The 14,923-nt window shown below is 35.3% G+C and overlaps 1 protein-coding gene across 5 annotated transcripts in view; it reads left to right on the forward strand.

The window, feature by feature from the left end:
• The window catches only part of SLC8A1 (solute carrier family 8 member A1), a 504,419-nt gene that overhangs the window by 3,447 nt on the left and 486,049 nt on the right, over window positions 1-14,923 (forward strand). The gene's annotated exons all lie outside the window — the stretch shown is intronic.

The raw sequence follows: 14,923 nt of genomic DNA on the forward strand, positions 1-14,923 counted from the left end.
AATGGAAAATGAGTCTTTTATACTCTAGGCCTAGCAGTCTATCCACTGCACTACTCAGGTGCTCCTGTATTTCTTTAGTACCTAGTACAATGTCTGGGAAATTGTAGGTGTTTAATAAATTCTTGTTGAATTAATGAATGTATCATATTCTTAGAAAAAAATGACTGCATTGACAAGCCAGTGTGAAACAAATAGGACTTAGAGGAAATTTCTTATGATTCTTAAAACATATTCAAGAAGTTAGAAAATTTAAAACTGTCTCAAAAAGGTCTTCAACTTTCTGGTCACAATCAGCCTATATTAATTATCAAGTCACATGTTTTCAGCGCCCTTTGAAAGGGAATTGTTTTCCATGATGACTACTCTCATTTGAGCATGGACCTTGTGGACATAATAGAGTATTATTTCTATAGAATGGGGAACTCTTGGTTTGCAGGGTTGAAGAATTGAACAGAATAAAATACAGGCATCTTTAAGACAAAAGAAAATAGCTTCCTTTTTTCTTCTGTTGGGAGAGCAGCCATAAAATCTATAAAACAAAGGAACAAGGATGTAGATCACAGCTCCACCTGGCTCTTTCTGCCTTGTTCCTTCATTTGAAGGCAATGGTAAATATTATGGATGTTGAAAGGAATCTAGTCTTCCTTAATTCCACATTGGCTCTCTTCAAGTTTGCTAAGCAAAATCTGCTAGGTGTTTTTAAGGGAAATGGAATTATTAATAAGGTTTAGCATAGGTTGAAAAGAATTTTCAAAGGCAGAAAAGAAAATAGAATCAAGAATCAACATAATTGCTGATCTCTTTAAATTTAAATATATTTCTGAGGTGTGAGGATCTCAAGGAAAATAAAAATTATTGGGTTAATTGAAAGTCTTAAACAGGTATGGCAGCCCACATCATTGATACCTAAAATCACAACAACAACTGGATGTTGAGTTTGATGGAGCACCTGAGTTCAGGAGTTCTAAGCATCAGCTGAACTAGTCAATCAAGATATCTGCACTAACTCTGCCACAGATATCATGACTCTTAGGAGCAGAGGGCCATTAGGCCGTTAGGACTGGTGCATTAAAAAAAAAGTGATCAGGTAAGTATTGTAATTGGACTCAAGTATGGTCACTATACCTCCAGTCTTGGAAAAATAAGGAGACTAAGTTTAAAAAAAAAACAGCTTGAATCTTTAAAGTTCTTCTTGATAGATGAGTGAGAATTAAAGAGCAACTACAAATATCTCCCTTTAAAAGATTACATGAACTTTTTTTTACACTCAGTATTCTATTAACCCCAGGATATATCCAATAAAATTTTCCATTTCCAAGGAGATATCTATGAGTTATTTAAGCAGACAAAATGGAGAAGCAGATCAAATAAGAGGAGACAGAGTTGATGAGAAAATGGATTTTCTGATCTACCAAATGGCTTGTTTTAAAGACCACACTGTGCAGCAACAAAAACTGAAAAATATTATGAGGGAGTTCTTTATTGGATTTTTTAAAAGAAAATCATAGGCAAAGATAGGAACTCTGCTCCTTACCAGAAATCTAAATCATGTGATTGATGTAATCTTCTACAGATAGGGAATTCCTTCTTAAAATAAACAAACAAAAAAAACCTTATCTTCTATTTTAGAATCAATACTAAGCATTAGTTTCAAGGAAAAAGAGCAGTAAAGTGTAGGCAATTTACGTTCAGTGACTTGCCCAGTGTCACATAGTTAGGAAGTGCCTCAGGCCAGATTTGAGCCTCCAGTCTCCAGACACAGATCTTTATCTACTAAACCACCCAACTGCCCTGGGAATTCCTCTAAAAAATAGATGACTGATAATAAATTGATAAATAGATAATAGATAAAGAGAGAGAGAGAGAAAGAAAGAAAGAAAGAAAGAAAGAAAGAAAGAAAGAAAGAAAGAAAGAAAGAAAGAAAGAAAGAAAGAAAGAAAGAAAGAAAGAAAGAAAGAAAGAAAGAAAGAAAGAAAGAAAGAAAGAAAGAAAGAAAGAAAGAAAGAAAGAAAGAAAGAAAGAAAGAAAGAAAGAAAGAAAGAAAGAAAGAAAGAAAGAAAGAAAGAAAGGAAGGAAGGAAGGAAGGAAGGAAGGAAGGAAGGAAGGAAGGAAGGAAGGAAGGAAGGAAGGAAGGAAGGAAGGAAGAGAAAGAAATGCTTCTGAAATACAAGATTGATGTGGGAACTCTTCTTACCTCTTAGACTCCCCTGCATGGACCAAAGATGGATACTGATGCCAATTATCAAAAGACATAAAATATGCATATGTGACATTATAGCTCTCAGCTGTAGCTATTAAATGTAATGTTATATTGTTTTATTACAACATCAAAGTTGCCACCTTGGAAGAACTGATTAAGTCTGCGTAGCAGCAGTGATTTAAGGGATCCATTTTTTCATCTTTCCCTCTATTTCCTTTATAATAAATACCAGTAATTTTAGAAACAGTACTCTGAGTTTATTTGCAAGGATACTTTAGTTTATCATGCACACAAACAAATGGGCAAGGCATTCTTTCCAGAAGAAACACTAAAATTCTAGATGTAGAAGGATTAAGGACCTACAAAGAATATTATCTCAGATTTCAGCTCAATGTTAGGAAACACTTTTCCAGGATCCAAGCTTTCCAAAAATTAAATTGGATGACTCATTAGGTGGTGGGTTTAGAATATACTCTCCTTAGACTATTTTGTTTCTGTCTTTGTATCCTCAGTATCGTGAATAATGACTTCCACATAATAAGTACTTAATAATAGTTTGTTGAAATAAATCACTGAGGTACCTGCTAGTGAAAATATACAAGCAAAGTTTGGATGAATATATGGTAGAAATACCCCTGCGGGGATTTTTAAATGAGGTAGGACTCAGTGACAAATAAGAGCCCTTTCAACTGTAGCCAAATTTCAGTTATGTTAAAATTAACCAATCAATTAATAAATCAATAAATAGTTATTAGGTGCCTACCATGTGCAAGGCATTGTAATAAATGCTGAGGAAAGGCAAAAAGACCCTCCCTGACCACCAAGGGTTTACATGGGGGGGAAAGAAACTATACACAAATATTTACAATGCTGGAGAAATAAGAAATAATTAATGGAAGACACTAAAATTAAGAGCATTTAGGGAAGGCTTCTTATAGAATAGAGGATTTTAGTTGGAACTTAAAGCAATCTTTATCCTTTTAATCCACAAGGGCAGATGAATATTCATTCCTTTCTTGACTATAAAAAGAAATTTCACAAAAACTGATGACTGTTATCTAGCATAAAGGAGTCGTAGATTCTGAACCCTAAACCACATAAAAGCTATTCGAAGGTACCTCAATGTCCATTTAATCTAACTCTACTGAAAGGAAATTCCTACTATAATATGCCCAACAAAAGGACCCTCACACTCTTCTTGAAGATTTCCAAAGAGGAGAAATCCACCAAATCCCAACAATGTATAAGTCTTTTCTACTCATGAATAGGTCTAATTGTTAGAAAGATTTTATTGTTGTGTTGTTTCTTTTTTTTTCCTGGCATCAAATGTAAGTTTTCCTTTATGATTTCTGTTCATTGATCCTAGTCCATCTCTCTGGGATTACACTGAATAAGTCTAGTCCCTCTTCCACAGGATAACCCTTCTAAAGTATGAGGTAAACTATCATGTTTTCTTTGAGTTTTCTATTCTCCAAAGAGTCCTAGCTCTTTCAACCAATTCTCATATGACATAGATTTCTGGAACTTTAGATTCTTGGACCCATTAAAAAGTGATTAATATGTTCCATAACAATATACAATTAAATTAACTTTGAGAAAATATTTCATATGAAATGATGAATCTAAAAGGATCAACAAGAAACCTGTCTTTATTTCCTCCTCCCCTCAAATCTTAGATATATTTATAAGCCCAAAACACTGACTATTATATGGAAAATATACATTTAATTATGAGAATCAATGGTGATTACTGATTTAGTGTGCCAAGAAGAATGAAAATTTAAAAAAAAGAAAAAACTTTCCTCACAATATTCATTTATTATCTATGCACAGAAAAGTGAATGCTAACTATGCTTCTTCTTCCATACACCTGATTCATTAATGTGCCAGGGTACCTCAAAGGTGACTATGTTCCCATTTCTTAGAGGTTTCTAATCTCTTTAATGAAGCCAGGCAAGGAAAAAAAAAGATAGGTGATATATTTCATGAATTAAATGAAGAATAAAAATAAAATCATTTTGGAGCAAATAAACTCAGAGACTAAGGGGCACTTTATCATGAGAAGCATCAGTCAGTCAACAAATAGCATTAAGTATTTACAATGTGCATGGGATACAAGAATGCAAAAAATTTGATCCATGTTACTGAGAAGCTCCCATTCTAATTGGAAAGATACTTTATTCTTGGTAAATATGCTTGGTGTGGTTCTTTAGTAAGGAAAAAATAGTATAGATGACTCTCTAATTAACAATAAATTCCATCATATCACAGAGAGATGATCAAAAAAGCAAATAACTATGTACATAAAAATATAGGTACATATATACATAGGTACAAAATAAATGTAGTAAAATCATAAAGGCAAGACAATCTTAGTAGGAAAAATGGAGTAGTCCTTATGCAGGAGGAACTTGATTTGAGTCTTAAAGGAAACCAGGAGAAATCAAGAATCAGGTATGAGGAAGAAGCACATTCTAAGCATGGAAGACAGCCAATGAAAATATAAAGTTAAGAATTGTCAGGTCATGAGAGTGGAACTTGAAGAAGGCCAGTGAAAATATGCTTGATAAAGTTTTTAGTGTAAAAAATAGCTTATATGGCTCTCTAATAAAAAAATTCCATGCTATCATAGAAAGATGGCCAAATGCAAAGAACATGTTAGAATGAGTCAGTAGTAGGCATGTTTGAATAAGGATAGAAACAGTGCATGGGGAGACAGCATTGGTTCTGAAAAGAAGGTTTGAATATGATCAAGAATTAAATTTTAAATCTGTCAGTTCAGTAGTACATATAATCGAAATACTGCCATTAATTCCAATTTCAGAAAGATTACAGTATTGTGCAAAGAGAACCAGACTTGGAGTTGAGAAAGACCTGATTTTAAACCCTATCAAGCTGTGTGATTATCGATAAATCAATCATTCCATCTCTACTACCCTGAATTTCTTCCTCTATAAAATGACTAACAATTAATTCAAAGGGATGTACTAGGGATCACATGAGATTTTCCAGCTAAACCTTTTAACTTGAAGCACCATCTAAATACAAACTAATTATTATTCATATATCTCCAGATGAATATTTAGATGGAATTAAAATATTAATTTATTAGAGTATTCCTAAAAAGAACAACCACAGCACTACAACCATTTTGAAGATTAGGAAGCAGACTTTAATTGACTTGCCTATAAACAGAAGAGTTGAAGGCCAGAAAATGTCATTTCATATGTTCTAATACAAGACTCAAGGCATGTACAGAAGTAGATTAGTATTAATCTGAGAAATTCAGGATATGTAAATGGCCAGCCCAGTTTCTCCATAAACTAGTCTTTTCTTCAATTATCTTTGTGTTATTCAAGAAAAAAGAACAAGTCAAAGATTTTGTTGCAGTGTCCTGCCTTCACTTACATAGATAATTATGAGTATAAAGTCATGAGGGTACTCAGGGATCATTCATTAAATTCCTGGAGGAAGGGCTTGTCACCTGAAATTTTAACTAGCGGACTTTCTTCTAAGTTTCTGAAGGGTTAATTAGAAGGCTTCCCTCTTATCTAAAAGTGAACTAATTATAAACTATGGAATAGAACCAGGGTCCTGTTTTCAGATGACCTTTTTAACCTCGGATCCTAACATTCCTATTCCATAAGTAGCCAGGTACTTGAAGGACAGCAGGAAAGAGGAGATAGATCTTTTCAAATTCCAAATGGAATAGTAAATACAGTCATGCATAAAACAAAACAAAAAAGCATTTGCTTTGTTTTTATAGATCCTCCTTTAGACTGATTATAATTGTGTTCTTTTGTGATTTACAGATTCTGACTCCTATGGGGATTATATCAAAACAGGCAAATAGACAAATTACTAATTGCTCTGAGGTGGAGGAAGTAGAAAAGTGGAAACTTGGTTTTAGTTTAAGACAAAAAAAAAAGAAGTGGACTCTGCATAGCCATTGTAGGATGTTTGGACCTTTGCTCCAAAATACGTGATTTATTGGATATTGAAAACAGATGCAGTCCTTCAGCAACATAGAAAGTACAGAACTCTGTCTAGTTAAGATGAATAATTGGTTAAACTTGAAAGATAAGTGATGATGGACCAGAGTAAAATCTCCCCATGTTTAGAAATCTTTTTGAAAAGAATGCTGCCCCAATTTTATATGTATCTGGCATGGTTGTGACTGTAGTCAAGAAAGACTGTGAAGAACATGCCAAGAAGCTAATAGAATTATTAGACAGATTCTTCTCAATGGCAGCCTTTTCAGGAACACATCCTGATTCCCCTGGATCCTCTCTATCATGAAGAAGCATCACAATGCTTTTGAAATAAGACTGCTCTTCATGTTTCTAGCCCTAGTTCTGTTCATGGGTCACAAAAAAAAATCTAATTATAATTTTGTGCAGAAACTGTGTGGGGATGTGGGGTGGTATTGAATAATTTAGTATTCTACATAAAGAAGAGTGGTCAAGAGAAAGGCACATAGAGTTTTTTGTTTTGTTTTGTCAGTGTACTTGATTTCAAATATGGATTCCAACCTGTGTGACCTAAACAAATCATTTGATTGCTCAGGACCTCAGTTTCCCCAAAAGAGGATGTTATAAAAGAAGACCTCAGTGGTCTTTTCTACCCACTACTCTACAAATCCATTTCCTTTCCTAAACTATAAATTCATTTTTCACAGGTTTTTATCAGACCTATCAATTCATAGTATTTTATTTTGATTATTTCACTGTTACCATAGGTGAGCATTAGCATTTTTTATTCAAGAATATCATACACATTCAGTATATATGCTCCATCTTTCAAATCTATGCAAAAGGTAAAATATTAATATTAAGGTGTTTCAGTCAGTCAAATAAACTGTTATGAAGCATTTATTAATATAACATTGTATTAGCTACTATAAGGAATGCAAAGGAGTCAAGTTTAAGACATGATTTCTTACTTAGAGACAAGAGATGAATATATGAAAAGAACAAAATAACAGTAAAATAAATGTTACAATGTGAGTACCTTGCTATGGTTATGAAAATTAATAATAGTACACATCCCTCCCCAGAACATCTCTGATTGGAGAGCATTCACACAGGTAATGAACTCAGACCTCAGTGACAGGACACCTGGGGGGACTCTTTCACCCTACCATGTGGTTTCCACATGCTACCCAACATGGCAACTGCCTAGTTGATTTCACCACCTAATCAAGTTCTTGTTTATAGATAAATAGGGAGCAGATCTCCACGCTGCCTGTAACAAAAAACAGTCCAGTGATATATCTTGAACCTGATTAGAACAAGCCTATTTTCATACCCTGGGGGAGATGGTTCTGTAGTTTTAAAGTGAAATTGTTCTTGGGGGCCAAAGTGGGAGTCATTTCTCAAAAAAATATCCCAATTTGATAGAAAATTTGATGGAAAGACTTAAATGAATTAATGAAAAATGAAGTGAACTGAACCAAGAGAACATTGTACATAGTTACATCAATAATATACAATGGTCAACTGTGAATGACTATAGTCAGTAACACAAGATCTAAGACAACTCCAAGGGACTCATGAGAAAAAGACTATCCAACACCAGAGAAGGAACTAATGGAGTCTAAATGCAGATTGAAGAATGTCATTCTTCACTTCATTTCCTTCATAAATTTGTCTTTAATACAAGCACTATATATCTTCTTTCACTGATAAACATGGAAATATACATTGCATGATAATACATGTACAACCTATATCATATTACCTACTATCTCTGGAAGGGAAGAGAGGTGAGATGGAGGAAAGGAACAAGAATTGCAAAATGTCAAAAATGATTATTAAAATTGTATTGATATGTAATTTGGGGAAAAATATTAAAAAAGAATATGGTTGGAGTTGAACAGAAAGGAGATCACTGGAATCAGATCATAAATGGTAGTCAATAAGGTATATGAAGATTAGGAAGAGAGAAAAATAAATGAGTAGTAACTAAAAAAAAAAACATAGAATTTTATCTTTACTGCTGGGTTCAAAAGGGAGCCATTGGTATTTTTGAGGTGGATAGAGATATGGTCAGATCTGGGCATCAGAAAGATGAGTTTGACAGCTGAGTGGAGGATGGATTGGAGTGGGGAAACAGGGAGTCCAGTCACCAGGCTACTGCAGTAGTCAAAGTGTGTGGACTGAACCAGAGGTATAGCAGTATCCAAGGATAGAAAGGGGACATAGATGAGAAATGTCATAAAGGTGGAACCTTATTATCTCTGTGACCTTGGATAAGTCATTTAACTTTTCTAGGACTCATGAATTTATATACCAAAGGAGTTGTTTTAAGTGGTTTAGAGGGTGCCTTTGATAAACAAATATCGTGATTCTATAGTTATAAGGACTCCTATGATCAAGGTAGGATGGAGGCGCCATTTCAATCCAGGCTTTGACAGAAAAAATAGTGTATAAGCAGACAGAATGTAAGGGTAAGTAAGGGCACTCAGTCAAGAAAATGATATGAATAAAAAGAATGGAAGAAGAAAATTGCAAGACATGTTCAAAGGAACCAGGAGTTAAAAAGTTGTTGAATCAAAGCTTCTTAGAGGGGAAAATTGAGGTTTGAAGCAGATAAACCTTAGATAAAGGAATTTGAGCTTTATATATTAGGTAATAATTGAATATGATATAGTGTAATAATTTCAGAGGTGTGCAACAGTCAACACTAACCTGCTTAGTGAGTGTCAACTGTGAAATGCTCAGTGTAACTGTTTTGATCACAAAAAATATCAACTGTCTAAAAATCAGAGCTTGATTTATTGTTTTGTTGAATGTATAGATTTAAGAAATGGTAAATAATGCAAATTAAATTTAAAAGTGTACGTGAATTTTTTTTCTTTCCCCACTATGGAGCCCAGTAATATTTACTAGCATTCCTCTGTATTATTCCAGAAACATTGCTTGAGGTCAGCAGAAGTACAGTAGAAGACTCTGAGAATAAAGTAATCATTAAATTGGATGCTTGGTGAAACTCAGACTAATATAATAATCATAATAATAATAACTGAAATTTATATAGTGTTTTAAGCAAGCACAATGGATGGAGTGTTTGGCCTAGAGTGAGAAAGTCCTGAATTCAAATTCGACCTCAGGCACCTACTTACTAGCTATATAACCCTGGGTAAGTCACTACCCCCTGCTTGCCTCTGTTTCTTTATTTGTAAAATGAGCTGAAGAACATTGAAGAACATTGCCAACCATTCCAGTGTCTTTGCCAAGAAAACTCCAAGAAGGGTCACAGTCAAACAGGACTGAAATGACTGAATAAAAGAGCATGCTTTAAGGTAAGCATTCCTGATCTCAGTCAAGCCTCCAGAGAGAAAAATGTTAAAGCTCCTCACAGAAGCATGGGTTTGAATCCCAGCTCTGCCAATTAGTAAATGTGAAACAAACTCTGAACATAGGTCACTTAAACTTTCTGAACTTCAATTACTTTTCTAAAAATGGGCAATAATAAAATTTATACAATCTACCTTATCAGATGGTTGTCAGAGAAATTCATGGTAAACTCTAAAGAGTTATAGAAATATGAATCATTCTTTTTGAATGAGAAAAAGATCTGATGAAGTGAGGTTTTAACAAGATTTACCTGATGCTTAATATTGATGATACTGATGATAATTCATATTTATGTCATACTGTAAGATTTGCATTTTACATGCCATTTCATTTTATTCTCACAACAACCTATGAGGTAGGTTACAGACAATCAACCTGAGTCTCAGAGTGAAGTGGCTCACCCAGACTCACCCATTCAGTAAGTGCCTGAGCCTAGAGTCTAGACAGGTCTGCTCTCACTTTTATTAGTACATAGAATATAGATGGATGTTAAAAATACTAGTGTGCTCAGCTGGAAGTTCAGAAGGGTCCATTGCTTTCTCAGGAACATATGATCCTACACAAGATTGTTCATTTCTTTTCTTGGATCATGAAGAGTTGGACAGGAATAAACAATTATAGTAACAAAGCAAATTAACTAGTTGTAACAATAATACTATCAATAGTTCTGTATGTAATATAATCTTGTCCCAGAGTCTTGTGGAAAGAAAAACTGAGACTGAGGAACCATCATTTAGAATGTTGCCTGGAGAGGGAGTGGCAATTGGAACAGGAGAAAAGTCTTGTGGGAGAAAGCTAAGAAAGGGGTCTTTGTCCTATGAACTCTGGAGAGTCAGAAGCTAGGACCCAAGCTCAAGATCCCAATCTGTGGTGACAGAGCCTTGCCTCCATTTCCCTTGCCCTGAAGAGAAAAGTTTCCTGATTTCTTTAGATCATCAGCTAAAGAAAGACAAGAACAACAACTGTAACTGAAGGTTGCTGATCCCTTGAACTTCACAGGGTCACCCTGAAGACTCTTCCCATCCCTTGACCTTCCCAAGAAGGACACTTGAAATCTGATTAGAATAAGATAGTGACAGTAATTAGAGAGGAAGGAGAAAGAGAAACTGATGAGCCATTTGGCTCAGCTGAAGTAGGACAAAGACAAACTGTAGGGTCTCCTATTCCCACAAACCTATCCCCCTCTTTTTACTACTTGAACTAAACAACTTTATATTGAAGAAACTCACAGTCAGATTCAAGTCATAGAAGAACAAAGGAGAGAGGGTGGTGGGCTAGGTCAGTCATTTAGCCTTGAATCAAAAAAGAGTACTGACTGACTAGTAAGGCTTCTTGGGCTCAGGCACCAGCCTCATCCTGAGAGCAAATGAACTCTATAATTGTCCTAAAGCCTACTTATTGAGACACAGCCTGTTTATTTCCTGGCCATAATATCAGCTCATGGGTATGTCTCTCTTGGGTTTGAAGGGTGAGGGAAAGAGAGAATTTCACAGAATGTCTCTCAGCCCCAGTGATTATCTCTTCTTTTACCTCATCATCCCTCCTTATTCCTTCTGTCCCTTCACCTCCTCCATTCCCTGTTACAAAGCTTCCATATTCCCTTTTACCCAATCCTCATAGTCTATTGGCATGGAACTTTCTCCTTATTAGTTAAGATCAGTGCCCCAAATCTGTATCAGGGTCAAGGCAGAATTGGCAAGAATGGGAGGGCTCTGGTCTCTTCAGTCTTCTTGCAGTTCTCAAGTCTTAAATATTCTTCAAACTTGAGTCCTAAGTACATTTCTTTCTCAGGGCTTCCTGAAATGGACAGAGCTTCCTGAGATCCAGTTAGCCCGGATGGCTGCCCTACCACTCAAATTGCAATCTTGTCTCCAAGATAGCCTGGAATCAAAATTTTGGTCCTATAGGGTTCACCTTAGGACCTGAAACTGAGAACAAACAACACAGAACAGAAACAAACAAACAAACAAAAAAATGCCCAGGGCCAATTCTTAGAGTTGAAGTATAAAGAAGTAAGGATGGGAAGGGACTATCTTCCTTTACACTGGTTCAGGTCACAATATCCATGCTGTGTGCATCAGATAGCACCCAATAGATAGGAGTCATCAGATTAAGCAAACAAGCAAACAAAAAAAGAAGTCAGAAAAAGAGGTGCTACCCAAAAATATTTTACTCAATCTTTCCACTTTTAAGCTTATAGATCAAGGAAACTACCCCACCCATATGATTGGGGATGCAAGCAACCCTATGTTAGGCAAACTGGGCATGATCAAAGGGCCATCTAACATTATAAAAAAAAAATATATATATATATATATATATATATGTAAATCATAGGAGTACACATATTGCAACTTAGTTTAGCTAGAAAATAATATTCCTTCCCAAATAGAGAGAAGTGAATTGTCTTCAGAAAAGCATCTTCAGCTAGGGATTCAATTAGGAACTGGAGAGATTTTTCAGTATATTAATATGACTTAAATATGAAGGACTCACAATATTAATAGCAAGTGACACTCTGTACACTAGATGTGCTCCTTCAATGATTTCATGCCTTTTACCCTATGAAATTTAGGAATCCTAGAATCAATAGAGACCGTAAAAGGTTTCTATTCCATCCCTTGTCTCCATTATAGAAATGACCAAAAAAAAAGTAACTAAAGAGGCTAAGTTCAAGATCATCTAGATATTAAATATCAGACATAGCATTTGTACTTAGCACCTTCAGTTCTAATATAGTTTGGTCTTGTGTGATTTTGAATAAGTGACAGTCTCACTCAATCTATGACCTCTAGGGTCCTTTCCAATTCTCAAATTTGAGGATTCTATTCCTGCTTCTGTTTTCATGAGTCATGATGGCAGATTGTAACCACTTCAAAAGTTAACACATATGCGAAAAGGAAAGCCTGCCAATCAGATATCTTCAACTGAGAAATATGTGAAAGTCTGGCAACTTTTTTTTAAAGATCATTCTCTTAGGATGAATAATTCATTTGTAATCTTTCTTTCTTTCTTTCTTTCTTTCTTTCTTTCTTTCTTTCTTTCTTTCTTTCTTTCTTTCTTTCTTTCTTTCTTTCTTTCTTTCTTTCTTTCTTCCTTTCTTTCTCTCCTTCTTCCCTCCATCTTCCTTCTTTCTGTCTGTCTTATTCTTTCTCTCCCTCTTTCTTTTAGATTGACTATATTTTTTTAGGTTTTGTTGGGAAACAGAAAAAAAGAAAGTAGGTGGTAGATTTCCTTAAAGGCTATCTGAGTACAAGTGACCACAAGGCAGCAGGAAGCAACTCACCTTTACCCTTTCATTGAAATCAAAATCCCTCATCACTATCAGTTAATCTGCTCACACCCCTTTCCAAACTGGGAATGTTGCATACTCTTCTGTCTTCCCCCATTGCCTAGCAAAGTGTCCCTTATGTACTCCATAGATGTGGATGAATGAATTAGTTGTTCTTAATTTGTTTGGGGTCAAAAGTGGGAGGTTGAGGTAAGAAAATTGTGGAAAGGACACATACACTTCAGTGTTTGCAGATTGTCCCAAAATGTCTCATTCAATATCTGGGTCCATGTTTCAATGGACTATAAGATTCCAATGGAACAAGCCAGATTTGTAGCAGTAGTATATTGTAAAATCCATCATGAAGGCTAAGGCCCATGACATACTTTTTGCATCCTTTTAAGTAGTGGCATCATAGACAAATGAATGACACAACTCTTCTTTGGCCCTTAGTTCTCTCTTTAGAGTTTTTCAAAGCAAATTTGAAGGGGACAGTCCCAACTTTCATAAACTATAGGTAGCTATGCTAAAATCTCTGATGACATAGGATCATAGACATAATCCTGCAGAAGCCCTTGGAAAAGCTAACATCTAATCCAACCTCTCATTTAGAAATAAAGAAATCGAGACCCAGAAGGTGAAACTATTTGTCTTAAGTTTATATAGGAAGTGAGAAATAGTCACACAGGGATTTGAATCCAGGTCTTCTTACTCTAAATTGATTGCTTCTTTCAGTGAGCCAGACTGCCTCCTCTCTCCCAGATGGGAAGAACTATTTTTCATCTCTCAATTCAAATTTTCTTAATTGATTGAACTGGAACATTATATTCTCATATCATCATTTCTGAAATTCATGAAGGCAGAGAGCACAGTGGGGCTTGAGAAATAGTATAAAAACAAATAAATAGATGTGGGGGTGGGGGGAGGCTTGACAATATCCCTAGGATGGAATGGAGATTAAGGAATTTTGGAAAAAATAAGGGCAATTATACCTATTTTCATCTAGCAAAAAAATGCTGCCAATAACTTCTTATACATCATAATGACCAATTTGATATTGTAGAAAGTAGCAGTAGCATTGGGAGGTAGCATATTGATGTAAAAAGAACTAGATTTATAATCAGAAGACCTGGGTTCAAATTCTAGTTTTATCACTCCCTACCTATAAGACCTTGGCCAAATCACCATGGACTCTGGGTCTGTTTCCTCATCAATGCAAAAACAGATAGATCTTTGAGATCCCTTCCAGTTATAGATCACCGACTTTGAACCTGTTGGTTTGAATCCTACCTTTGCCACTTTATACTCATGTAACCCTGGGAAAATTACTTATACTTTTGGGGTTTCAGTTTACATATATGTAAAATGATGAAATGAAAATGTCAGATATCACTTCCAATTCTAATGGTACATTAGCCTTTTTTCCCCCACAAAAATCCTATTACTAGCATTATATTATATTAGCATTCTGTGAACCAGTTCAGCAAATGCTGTTTATCTCAGGAAAATCATAGTTTCATAGCATCGTCAAGTTGGAAGGGACTTCAGAGATTATCTTTTTCAGTCCATACTTGAGCAAGAGTTCCTTCTTATCATACCTAATAAGTGGTTCTCCACCTTTTATCTTATGGCTTCAAGTGGGAAGAATGGCATGGAAATAGAAGAAGGAAAGAAAATGAAGGAAGGAAGGAACAAGGAAGGAAGGAAGGAAGGAAGGAACAAGGAAGGAAGGAAGGAAGGAAGGAAGGAAGGAAGGAAGGAAGGAAGGAAGGAAGGAAGGAAGGAAGGAAGGAAGGGATGGAGGGAGAGTATTGTGTGTTCAACTCTAGTGACACAAATGAGTCAGTTCTTACTTTCAAGGAGTTCACCTTTCATTTGGAGGAGACAATACAGAATCATTAGCACAATTAAAATCAATTTACTTTGAGAGATCCATGCATGAATTATGCAATTACTGTAGAATCTACTCACTATCTTTTCATTCTTAGACTGACTAAAGTAACTCCAAGGTTTGTCATAGTGATTACACCTACCAGTCCTGGGATAAAGTCTCAAACCTTCTAATTAAGCAATTTTAATTCTTTATTTAAGAAG

Source organism: Monodelphis domestica, chromosome 1, assembly GCF_027887165.1.
Source record: "Monodelphis domestica isolate mMonDom1 chromosome 1, mMonDom1.pri, whole genome shotgun sequence".
Classification (NCBI taxonomy): Eukaryota; Metazoa; Chordata; class Mammalia; order Didelphimorphia; family Didelphidae; genus Monodelphis; species Monodelphis domestica.